Consider the following 14,073-nt stretch of genomic DNA (forward strand, 5'->3'; position numbering starts at 1 on the left):
GAGCCACTGATTGAGACATAGTCCCGCAGACAGCTTTATGTGTCTTTTATTCTCAAGCCCTTTTTCACTACTTCCTCCATCATCTGGACTCTGTGAGGCAGAAGGCATCTCTCACATTTTGTGAGCTTGGGACTTGATTCAAACTGGCTGACCAAATTGTGTTTACATTTTATCATCTTGAAATCTCTGAATGTTTTTCGCAAAGAGCACAGATTCTGACATTGAGCCTTGAGTGTTTTGGTAGCCTAAGAACTTGAATTAAAGTGATCATTCAACCCAAAATGAAAATTCTGTCATCATTCACTCACCCTCATGTGTTTATAAGCCTATATGATCGTCCCTCTTCTGATGAAGACAAAAGATGTTTTGATGAATGTTCACCCTGCTGTTTTCCATATACAAGTTTAGTGGCCTTTCCCTTTAAAACGTAATCATTACTGATTTACACTCCCCCCCACCACATTGCATTTATATTCTGGCTTCATCTGCTTGCCTTTACAAAATATACATAATCAATAAGGTGTTTACTGAATTTCGCCTTTTAATACCCGCGTTTAACTACATTACTACTTAATGCAAACTGCGTAAAAATAACTGGCGGTCAGTGGAGCAAAGCGTCGTTTTGCCCTCCAGGTAGGCGTTCCTATAAGGGTGTGACATCACGTGAAAACTATCAACATCAACCAATCATCATAGAGACGTAAATTTTGTGATATTAGTTTGAACGTCTCCTGCTGAGCTGATAATGCAACAAATAGGTTATGATGAGTAGCGATGTTGAATATTTGATCGCCAACAGATTGATCAAGCTGTCATTCAAACAGTATATACAAAATAAAAATAAAGGGAGAACACGCCTTAGCTTGATATAGGCTACAGCAGTCAGCTTAATTAAATGGCACAACAGGCAGCTCTCTTAAGTCATAGGCCAGGTAAGTGAAGTTATATGATCTTGCTGTATGTGTGTCATTTTCTTTAAGTTTTCTGACTAAAAGCAACCAAAAAGCCATTTTAAAGTGGTTAAGCAAATAATAATAATAATAATATTCAGCACTGATCCCCAGACCAATACAATTAGTGTGCCTCCTCTATTTTAAAACCCACGAGCCGCCACTGGTGGCACATAATGAACTTTACAGCTTTATATGCTGTACAGGCTTAATGTATTTGGTGTGCAGTGTGTTCACTGTGTATGTGCACAGTAATATTTCAGAAACATGATAAGATGATGTATGAAGAACATGTCTATGTATCCAATGTGTTGAACTCTCACTTTTCAGTGATTGATAAGCTCTGTCAGGGACTGAAGATAGCTCTCTGTGTCTCTCTGGGTCTTGTTCTGTCTTTTATCACTGTGTGAGAGTGCTACACACACACACACACACACACACACACACACACACACACACACACACACAGACAATAGCAGCCTTGTTGACTCTTCAGTCAGTGCATCAGAGCCAGAGAGAGCAGCTGTCATCCTCATATCTCTACTGAGAGCCGTGAATCATGGTTTGAAGAGACTCCACTGTGTGAAAATTAAGCTGTATGTTTCTCTTAAGACTGTCCCACAGAGTGTGATCTATTCTGGTGCTTCCACACTGTATTTGCTCCAGGATCAAGATTTTACATTGGTCATCAAGTAACACAATACCAAATGGCATATAAGGCAGTTCATATATATATATATATATATATATATATATATATATATGTGTGTGTGCGTGTGCGTGTGTGTGTGTGTGTGTGTGTGTGTGTGTGTGTGTGTGTCAGTTTAACGCGTTAACTTAATTAACTAGTTATGAAAATATTAACGCACTGGCCCCACCCCCAGACATTTACATCATCTTACATTTCATACATCATATTACAGTTGAGAAATATGATGCAGGGCTACATAAATGCAGTTAAGCCCTAAAACTCAAGATATTGGGGCAAAAACATGCCCTGTGTTATATTTTATACAAAATATTGTCTGTTTTTGTTCAATGTTGCCAACGAAAATATCACCTATAAAGCCACAGCAGAACTCTTGTGTGTCTTCAAGCAACACAGCTGTGTTTAGATTCTGAATGAATCCTCATTTTGAACGAATCGTGTGAACCAATGATTCAAAGACCTATTCATAAAGAGAGCCATTAGCTTTATTCCTGAATGGATCAGCCGTTTGAACGAATCGACTCAAAGACATTTACCGCCACCTGCTGGTAGTTTTTGTTTCTTCTTTAGAGTATCATTTTCTTTAATATCAGAACACCAGCGAGACAAGACAAAAACAATAAAACCCATTACAAACGAAGCATTTGTTGCATCCATTGGGGATGTCTGCATTTTTGATTGGAGAAACAACAAACAAGAAGCGATACTCTACACCAGCGGTTCTCAATTCCAGTCCTCGCGCCCCCCAGCTCTGCATATTTTGCATGTCTCTCTTTGTTAACACACCTGATTCAGATAATCAGCTTGTTAGAAGTGAGCTCCGTGCATGAACTGTGTTCCCACTGACATGTAAACACCTCTGTGTTGCACTATTCCCTGCTCACCTCATTTATCCTCATTGACTTTCTATCCCTCCATCCCTTTCTCTCTTCTCCTCCTCCAGATCCTTTCACCATCTTTTCCACCCATCCTCTGCCCTCTCCGTCCACCACTACCTGTCCTCATCCTCCTTTCATAGCGCCTTTAGAACGGCAGCAAACAGCACAAAGGCCCTACTGTGCAGTAAGGTGAAAGAGCGCGCATGGATCCGGTTACCCAGCAGTGACGATTAGCAGGGGGCATTCCGTGTCTCATTGTCCCGCTCTTCTTAGAGGACTGGAATTGTTTACCCACCCTTCTAATTCAGAGCTGCCCTTCCACTGAACCCCCTGGGTGCCCCCTCACAGGGCAGACGCAACACCAGGGCCACCTGTGCCCGCTTGGCACACAGCGACGCCTCTCACAGAGACGCCCAGACCTCTACGGCAGCACTAAAGCTCTAAAACAACTATAGCTCTTTCTTATTATGCAATACTTTATGAGTTCAAAGCCAGAAGAAAATAAAACACTGTCTAGAGTAATTGCACCTCTGACAGCTGCACTATAACCTGTATCATTCAACGCATGCTGAAATGGATTCTAAGGAACTGGATTTACACATTTCCCATAGTTCATCAGTTCACACCTACAAAAAGTTTCATAAATCATTCTAAAGACCTGTTCACACAAAGGGCGATAACTAAAGTTAAAAACACTGACCAATCAAAGCTCAAGCATTTAACCCTTGTGCTACTATCTACTTCCTAATTTGGTGTCAAAAATGACTGGCCTTTTAAAATATACTTGTAAATCTCTTATCATGCTATATTATCTCCAAATCGTGGATTCAATCGTTTTGTCAACAAGTTTTCTTTCAATTAGCACAGGTTTTGTTTTTCTTTTTGGAGCTGATGAGATGGTTCTCACTGCAGAACACAAGATCCAGGGGGCGTGGTTGGATCCAGATCCAACTCCTCCCACCTTACATATACCTAAACCTACCCGTCTCCACCCCCTGATCCCTAAACCCACTCACCGCCACCCCTAAACCTACCCATCTCCACCCCCTGATCCCTAAACCCACCCACCGCCACCCCTAAACCTACCCATCTCCACCCCCTAGATGGAGATCCAACCACGCCCCATGGATCTTGTGTTCTGCAGTGAGGGGCTACTGGAACTGATCAACTATAGGCTTCTTTTATTTGAGCTTATGCACTTCAGTTTTGATTGAAAAAGGCATTGTTTATGGATAATTTAATGAATAATTTGATGGATAATTGATCATATTTAGTAATAGCATAACAAGAAATTTATGTCATTTTTTTTAGCTCAGTTATTTCTGACAGGGAACACCACAAGTGCAACCTATGTGATAAACAATGTGATTTTTATTTATTTTTTCCTGTGGTGTATTGTTTGATGTATTTCTCAATCTTTCTTTGTTTTTTGTTGCAAATTTTGTTGCAAGGAGTTGCAAATTGAATCTCGTAAAAATCGTGCAAAGACAATTAAGTATTCAAATTCAAATGTACTCGCATTTTCGACAAGAAACTTCTCTCTGGGTCAAAATGACTGGAACACAAATGGAGGGTTAAAGTGTCAGAATATAGTAACTTTAGCACATGCTCTTAATAAATAAAACATTAATAACCTTTGGTGATTATCTTTTTTTTAGCTGATCAATGATACAAACATTGACAATTGACTTTAAAGCAAAAAGTGGTATACAGAACATTATCCTCCACTGGCATGAATGTTTTTTAAAAAAAAATACAATATTTCCAAATGTTTCCAAATACAGAATGTTCTTATTTACTTAAGATTGTTCTCGAGACATCTGAATCTGAGACAAGCTCTTATATTAAACATGCCATTATTTTCCTTGACAAGGCTAATTAAATTCATGACAATCAGTAATAAACTCTTGTCAAACCAGTTGCGATAAAAATAGTATGCAATTGCAACCTTATCATTATAATTACGGCAATCTGCAGGCAGAGCAAAAAGATGAACTGTGGTGTATTTTCAGCATGATCTGCCATACAATCAGATAACACGACTTTTGTGAGACCAGCCTCAGAATGCTCTAGTGACATATTGTAGAACATTTTAGAAACCACATAGCAATGCCCCCAAAACACCCAGAACTCCTTAACATTGTGCCGGTAAGTATCACACTCACATTTTCTTCCAAAAGTCTAAACATTTAGATTGTTATAGTAGAGAGAAGAGAGGAAATTATTCAAGATTCAAACTCACTTTGCCCATTTGAGCACCATAGACTAACATGCATTTTGGAACACGTGTTTACTGCTAAGCCACAGATCCAAGGGATGCTGGCCAATTTAAGGGGGAGAAATGGGATCAGAAAATGTTGCAAGCTATATCTAAACTTGCTTTGCTCAAATTAGGCTATACAGATTTAGTAGGTGCATGGCAATTTAAGCATCCTTTTAACCAGGGAATGATCTATGCATTCAAAAATCAAAGTATAGTTCATTTACAGAGTTTCTTCTTCTTATCTTTCTTTTTGCCTTCTATATTCCCTTCTGAAGTCAACATTTAACTTGGGATTTTTATTTTATTTGTGTATCAGAGGAAAACATTATTAACAACTCTATCTCTCTCACACACACATCTCTCACTTCCTGTTTTCCTCGCTCTGTCTGTCCCTGAATCTTTCTGTACTTCTGTCAGGGAAGATCAAACATTTTGCTCTAAGTGCTTTTCCATTTCTCTGTAGTTTTAATGGATGATGTGTACAAAGCTGTCATTGCTTCACCCTTACACCATTTAAACATACCTCCAGGAATGTGCTTAAACAACACACAGACACACACACACACACACACACACACACACACACACACACACACACCTGATAATGTAGACCGGAGCACAAACACCCATAGAGTGCTGTATACTGCATGCATGTGTACACCAATACAGTCACCCCAACAAGCACTGGAACACACTTACAGTAAACCACAATTAAAAATATGATTTTAAGTGGATTATACTGATTAAACACAAAACAAACCATTTAACATAACATAAGTTTAAGTCTGAATGCTAAATATATTGTCCAAAACTAACACAAAAAGTGTTGTGATGTTGTGGTTGTCAAATGTTGTGGAACATGTTCAAAGTTATTATAACTAATGCTCCCTTCAGTTATTTTCTGCTTCCCACTTCTGAAGTCATAATTACAAGTCTGTCACATTCAAGTGCTTTGTTGTCCGAAAGAATAGAAATCATGCACCAGGTGCATTCTTGCCTATTTCTTGAAGAAATCATTTTTGACCTAAATGCACTGAAGATATTTAGTCGATATCCAATGTATTTAAAATTAAATGTACAGTAGAATCCTTTTTTATTGACGAGACGATCATATAAATGTATACATTTATTGCATCTGTAATTTTGGTTAAATGAATGCTGTTTTGCTGAAGATACATACTGTATGCATTATGGCTTACAATATACAATTTGGTTATTTATATACATAAATATAAATGACTAACACAATCTCATGAAAGTTTAACTTTTTTTAAGTTTTGCAAAATTGGTGACTAAGTCATATAAATGTGTATGATCTCAGTCATTACTTTTTTGTACATACAACATTTGTATGGTTTTATTTGAAATCGCCACCTCACAAAATACTTATGTTTACATAAAATAATACGTTTACATTTTCTTGTGATATGGGGTTGTGAGTGTAATGCCAAGAGAAAGCAATGTTAAATACGAATAAAACTTAACAGTAACTACAGCAATGGTTCTGTTGGAACTCAAAATGAGTTTCCCAGTCATAAATATGAACTGAGAGGCCGTTCATGTCCAATTTCTAACTAGGAAACTATTTACAATAATTCTGATAGAATGCGATGGCAACATAACTACTAGGACACCTGTGTGAACTTGTGGAGAACTGACTTCATACATCCTCTAAAAAAAAAAAACATCCTGACATCAGCTGGAGAATATGACATTAATAATGAGAATCATTTGCAGGTGCCACATTTTGTCATCTAATTCTATTCATTTTTAGTGTGGCCAAATACTTTTTGGATCCACTGTGTTTATGCACTTCTAGAGAAGGTCCCATGAGAATTGGAATCTAGGTGACGGCAATTTGGCTGCGTCTTCAAAATTACACAGTGTTCTGAATGCTTTCGACTGAACCAGAAACAAATGATTCAAACGGCCACCTGTTCATCAATGGCATCAGCAGAGTGAGACCAGAGGAGTGTCATAGTTCAGCTATTTAATAAGAGCCTCTTCGCATTTTTCCCCTATAGTTCATTTGGCTTCATTGTCTGCGCACATGTGAGGCTTAACAGTAAATTAGATCACACACACACACACACACACATCCACTCAAAATAACACATGGCTACAAACACAATGCACGTGGCTACAGATACATCATGGCAAATCTACTCTAAGAAACATCTGCAAACGTGGACACACACACACAGAGTGAATGATTGCAGCAGTTGTTCTGTTCCACCCTGTAACCAATAAATAAGATCTCCAGGCTCAGAGCAGCCAGAAGTGATGACACAAGTAAGCGTGCGTCGCCCATCCATAAAGCCCTCAAAAGCCAAAATCCAGGCTGTACCCCAAACCCGTGTCCCAGGCCCCTTAATCTCTCTGTTAAAGCTTCCACATTAAAGAGGACTTTATGGACTGTGTGGAGCAGATGTGAAGCAGACTCCTCTCCAGCCTCCTTCAGTCTTCAGTCCTTTCACAGAAGTCCTGTGATGCTGTTTTGTATCATTTTAAGACTTTAAATTAACATCAAAATCAGAAAAATTAAAAACTGTCGATTCATAAAATATTGAATAAGGGTGTGTTCACACTGCCGATTCTCTTAGTTCCTTTGGTCTGAATGAAAAAAGAAAATTATACTTTTAGTCCTGGTTCGCTTAGCGTTCACACTGTCATTTTTAACACCAAACCTAAAGATACAAAACTTAATGGATTTGTTCTAGCTGGTCTCATGGCATAAATGTACCTGGATGCGCTTTTTAGCTAGACGTGAAATACGTACCAATAAGTACATCACTGCAGTTTCCAAAATAAATAAACACTAGAGGCAGTAAAACTCCGACACATTTTAGTCCTTTTCACACAAATTTATAGAGTTTAGATTAATAACGCGTAATTTTCGCACAATTACTTGAAGAAAATCATGTTATGACTTCAAAATAATATTAATATGCTGGGAGATCTGAAAACTGATGCTTCTGAATGTTAGCATCGCACATATCCATCTTCATATCTATGGGTTTTCATAAGCGTTCGGTTTGTATGGTAGCTCACAGAGTAAGGAGATGTACTTAAGAGGCAAGGAGCTCCGGTTCGTATCCCGTGTAACCACGGTTCGACAGAGCAGTTCAAATCTGCATATAAGGAAGTTAAAATGGCACAGTTGCATCAGTAAATGCATTTTTAATAACAGTTTTGCATTTGTTAACACTGTTGGGTAGGTTTAGGGTTGGGTTTGGTGTAGGGCATATTTCCAACACGACAGAGCAGTAACTTTTAGCGACAGTCCCCAGATATTTGAATTCTGAACTGTCGCAATACGCACCAGAAGCGACATAATAAAAACATAGCAATACGTAGCTATTTCAACGTCATAAAATGTGCCAGGGTTCACAAACTGAACCAGTGTTTTAGCGCCACTCAGTGGACATTCCTGTTTGAAACTGCGGTGAAACGTGCAGTAAGGTACGTAAAAACGGTGTTGCACAAAAAGTGCACAGAGGTATGTATTTTTATGAGACCAGGTTGGATTTGGTCTTGGCTTAAAGCTGCAGCCCGTACGTTTTGCCTCTTTGTCGCCATCTCTGTGTGAAAACCTGCAATTACACTTATTTGCGCAATTTTCTTTATTTACTGTTCATGAATTGTGCTTTGGATCAGCTCCAGCGTGAATGAATCTGATGTTTTGAGGAGTATGTGTGGCTGTCAGTCACCGCACCAGTGTGGATACTGTACTTAGGAATCACAGATTCTAGCCTACGTCTTGGAAGTATGACCCAAATAAGAATTTTCACCAGATAATGTGATCTGAAGTAACAAGTCTGCCACTTTTGTTCTGACCAACTGAGGAAAAAAGCATTACAATAAATCGCACTATCAATGGTGATTAAATCTAACGATCACTTAGCTCATATCACATCAAACATGCAAATTATTATTATTGTTATACTTTATTCTCAAATTGTTAATGTTAACAACATATTGCGTGACTATGTGTATATAGTGTGTATGAGTGTGTAGATTTAAATTTCTGTACAGTCTAATCTCTAATTGTCATACCATTTGAATTTCATATTAAGAAATTCTTTTAGCACAAAAAGCAAATTATTCTTCCTTCAAACTGGTTTTCTTTAAAACACAAATCTTGTGTAATCCCAGGCTATCTGTAATCAGAAGCACATTTAAAACTGCAATATAATTTAATTTCATTCACATGTGTTTCATAAACACATAGTGCTTTCTCGATTACGATCTGCCATTAAAATTATACATTTAATTATTTCAAGCTGCTGTGCGAAAAGGCTATGAACGATCTGCCACCTGCAGCATCCTCACATGCGATAGCCTACTAGCCGGGACAGTTGCCAAAGATATAACTTTTGGGGTTTTTGTAATTAAAAACAAATAAGCTAGCCCAGCCCAGGTGACAAAAGTAACACAATGCATTACAGTCCGAAAAGAGTAACTAAGTAACACAATTAGTTACTTTTAATGGATTAATGCAATATTGTAATGCTTTACTTTTAAAAGAAACTTTCTCCAACACTGTCAAGACCCCCAAAAAGGTGGGTCTTGGTCCACTTGTTTGATGTGCATCATAGTTCAGGTTGCATTCACACTTATTTTAATGAACCGCACTAACAGAGCAATTGCACCAGAGTTTGTTTTAAACTAACCAATCCTGCCAAGTGTTGTTAACATGCCCTAGAATATAATGCTAAATACTTTCAGAATCTAATCAGAATGAACTGCAACTTTTATGTGAGCATCAACAGAGAATGCTTTTACAACATCTGCCAGCAGTGGCTTATAGGTCTATGCTAAAATCCTAGTGTACTTCAGTTTTGATGCAAATACATAATCTTAAGTATATTCCATTCGACAGCATGTGAACACAGGCAGTCCACATATGGAATGAGATGGAAGAGATGGAACAACAAAAAAATACCAGGAACTGCAACAAAAATACACCCAAACTGCTACTTCAGAAAAATCTGGATGTGCCAATACAGTGTGTGTGTATTATGATGAAATTTACTTCACTTGCACTGTATGTATACCTTACTGTACACATAAAAAAGAAAGTATAATCTGGGTTTAACCAGTCAAATTTTGATCCATTCATTCACCTTTTGATAAGCTCCGCCCCCTTTGGTTTCAGGTGCTACAAAATATCACATAGAAATGAACTGGAGATTACTTTGAGTTTTCCAGAAAGTTTGTACTTGCATGCTGTTTTAAACCATAGAAGTTAATTCAAAGTAGGCTACCTTCATTTTGGCCAGATTTTGATCACAATTATGTCATGCATTCAATTTTACTTAAACTATATCAGGGGCCTTAAGTGTCTTCTCCCTCTAGCAAGCATGTTTCTTCTGCCTAAGGTAAACTGAATGCTTTTTTGTGAACTCGGCAAACTCCTCAAATTCCTCTAGACAAGTTAAAAAGTCTGGATGAGAAAGTGCTTTAAAACCTCATGTTGTTTCTGGATGGAGACCAGAACAAATCCCTGTGAATAATCTCCTCACCTTTCTGTGATGGCAGCAGCTTCCAAAACATCACCTCTTCATGTTTATCATCCCTGCATTTCCATCTCTTTCTCTATCTCTCTTCCTCTACACATATATAGCAGTCATTAGCAGCGGGGCTGGGCGCAGTTAAACCCAAGCGGGCACATTTATGACTTCCTCTGGGAGGAAACAAGTGGCTAACGGCATGTTCGCCCTACCTGTGTTAAATAAACATCACTGAGAGAAAGAGAAAGACACAGCATTTATATGAGCAGCTAGGAAAACTCAACCCACAGGCATCTGAACAGCTGCCTGTTTCCACTGCTTTTCCTTTTCATCCCAACACACGCAAACACATAACAATCCCATTAGCACTCATGGCCTGCATCACTCCTGCTTCTGCAAGCGCACACACGTGCACAGCATACACACTGTTTACATACGAGGTAATGAAGGTGACCCCGCAGGCCTGCTGAACCTGTCGCCCACCTGGTGCTATGCAGATTGAGCGCATGTGCTCCTTACCTATAACATTTAGATGTTTCATACCTAAAGAGCACTGTAAAAGTCCTGCATAGTTCTGTAAAAGTAATAGCTGTTGATATGGTTTCATTATTCTGTCATTGTAAATGTCAGCAATAGTCACAAATGAAAAAGTTGTGATTTACTGATTTGTCTATACTCTTTGGACTAGAAAGAGCAGACTACTGTTACGACTGTTTATTTTATTAATGCATCTTTAGCTCCTCTGTGCCTGCACAAAATTCAGTGTTAAGATGCAATGCTGGATTAAAGTCAGACTGAATTATGCCTACTCTGACCAACTTTAGCCCCTAGTACAGTACATAGGCGGAGTTTCACTTTTTTTTTTTTTTTATGTTCTACATTTCATGTATTTATGTAACAAATTCTACATTTAGAATGAACAACTGCTGTACTAAGAGTAAAAAAAAAAAATTGCAGAAAAGAATTTTCCGAATTGCATATGACCAGTAATTTTCTTTCATCTCTTCGGACAAATTTTCAATCAAATCATTTTATGTGTGCTACAGTATATCAGAGCTAGTTTCTTCTCCTCATAACTGAGAAACTTCTGACGGACTAGAACTTTTTTACACCCCTAGAACACCCCTTACACCCCTTCAGGCCAATTTTCACATCATAGTTCAGACGCGGGCTGGGCCTCGGGCCTGTTTTAGGCTTCTCCTCATTTTTATATTTTAAACATCCATCAATTAGTGATGAATTAAATTGCTACGCTGGTGGAAACAACCATAATTAAAAGTAATTACCACAAATGTGTCTGGGAAAACAGTAAGGAAATATCTGAATTATTTACTAATAAATAGTGTTTTCTGAGTCAGTGTCGCAAGGATGAAGTCTCCATTAGACGCACCTTTAGAGAGAAGTGCATCTTTGTGGATAACGATTATAATAAAAGTTTTTGTTTTTGAGCACAACTTTTGTTGATATTGTGAGTGCACACCCTTTACAGTTACGAATGATGCAAATGAATGATCCTTTGAGAAAAAAGGATGGCGTATCCACTGGAAAAATGCAAGTTATTGCGCTGGCCTGGCACCTCCATGTCCTGCAAAGAGTCTTTTATCTAGGTTTAACATTTAAACATTGTTATATGCTTAAACAGTTTAATATCTATAGATTTTATTTTAAGCAAGTTGTGATGATTTGAGAAGGCTAAATTGAACAAATATAGGCTCAATCGCCGCTGGCCGCTTGGTCGTTGCTTTAAAAATCAAATACTCATATTTAATGAACAAAAATGCTCCTTAATAAAAAAAAATAAAAACCAAACGAAATATAATCACTTTGCCATTACATACAAAACTGAACCATTTTAATAGCTGAAATTGTAGTAGGTGGGAGAAGGGGAAAAAATATGCTTCATGTGAAAATCGCCTGTCCAATTTAGCCAGGAGTGACTCAGTCCACCACATTTTTATTCACGGGTTTATACAAATATACAACGTATCTCCATTATTCAGTTAACTTGCTAAAGTGGGAAAATAATGAAAAGGAAGTCCTCTCATGTAGCCTATGGCAACAAGTTAAGAATCATGATGTCGAGTCGCGGCTCACGAGGTTGGGGCTTAAATGTCATAGAAATGAATGTAGCCCAAAACATAGGCTACTTATTCTATCCACTAATATAACAAGATAATACAAATAAAATGAGAAAATATTAATTTAATTTTTATATTTTATTCATAGCTCAGACAAAATCATGATTGGTTCTTGTCTGTGGGGGCAGTGCCCCCCTCAGCCCCCACTAAACTCCCCCTATGCCCTAGAATATAGTCTTCTTGGTGTGAACGTGGCTTTCATTTGCCATAATAGATTAAACAATAAACAAACTTGTTTCAGAAAAACAAACAATGCTACAGCTTTTCACCAAACTATAGCCAAATTTACAATGCAAAGGCATAATTTAGTCTGGCTTTGATCGGACATTGTGTATTTACACTGAACTTTGAGCAGCCTTCACTCAGCTGTGTGAAGTTGCCATAACTTATCTTTAGCAACACATTTTTAACATGATATATAATCAACTTATTTTTACGAATTTTAAAGCATTTTTAAACATTTTTAGTAGATGTATAAGGTCAGTTCTCCTCAATTTCACACAGAACGTTAAATTATCGTTTGACAACCACAAAGTGTTCAACGCCTTAAAAACAAATAAACAGTATATTTATAATTATATAATTTATATCGTTATATTTTTATTTATACTGTACAACACTGTCAGTTGCATTAACAATTTTTTCTTTGCAAAAACAGATTGAAATAAAGTAAAAGAAGAAGAATTCACCTCGGAGTAAACAGTATTGGTGCTTCATTCCTGAATGAAACAATATGTTGGCATTAATGTTTGAGTGAATGATTCAATGATTCATTCAATATATATTCTATTGTCACCACTACTGGTGTATCAATATATATATAACCCGCAGAAAGAATTAATGAAAATCCCCACCACTAATGAACAGCATTCAGGCTCAGCCAATCAAATCTGAGGACTGGAACTAACTATACAGAAGCCAAAAAACAGGATGTGAACATAATATATCCAAATTCATAGTTTTTACAAAATAGTAGACCAAGAGTACCTGGATGACTACTAATGCAATGACTTTCATTCTTTTTCAGTGTACTGAAGAGAAAATCTGTAAGTAACAGAAAACATTTTCTTTTTGTTTTTATGTTACAAATTAAAATGTCCTGTAATGTGCTGCATTTAATTACTATAAAAAAAATCAAGTTTTCCTTCCTCCACTAAACCACATCAGTACAGCCAGACCAAAACCCACCGATTCATCTGTGTGTGTGTGTGTGTGTGTGTGTGTGTGTGTGTGTGTGTGTGTGTGTGTGTGTGTGTGTGTGTGTGTGCGTGTGTGTGTGTGCGCGCAAAGCCATTATGAGATGAATGTGACCTCTAATTGGAAACACACCATCAAAAGTAGACAAATGAAAACGCATTATTTATCCTTTGTGTCTTTCTAATTCTCTTTGTCTCTTTCTCATACACAGACTTACATTCCCCTCGTTGTTATTATTAAATTACTGTCGCTACATTGTTTTTGTTTTATAAAGTATGAGGTAAATTTCCTGTCTGTGTTTTTTCTGCCATAATAAGCTGTTCTAAACGGCACATGCTCAAACGGCTCAATTTGGCAGGCGCTCTCAGTCTCTCACATGTGTTGGCCACAGGAAAGAAGTACTGGGGCTGTTGAGCATCTCACCA

The 14,073-nt window shown here is 37.6% G+C and overlaps 1 protein-coding gene across 1 annotated transcript in view; it reads right to left on the bottom strand.

The window, feature by feature from the left end:
* The window catches only part of bmp7b (bone morphogenetic protein 7b), a 43,378-nt gene that overhangs the window by 12,999 nt on the left and 16,306 nt on the right, over positions 1-14,073 (bottom strand). The window lies entirely within an intron of this gene.

The sequence above is a fragment of the Cyprinus carpio genome, chromosome B23 (assembly GCF_018340385.1).
Source record: "Cyprinus carpio isolate SPL01 chromosome B23, ASM1834038v1, whole genome shotgun sequence".
Classification (NCBI taxonomy): domain Eukaryota; kingdom Metazoa; phylum Chordata; class Actinopteri; order Cypriniformes; family Cyprinidae; genus Cyprinus; species Cyprinus carpio.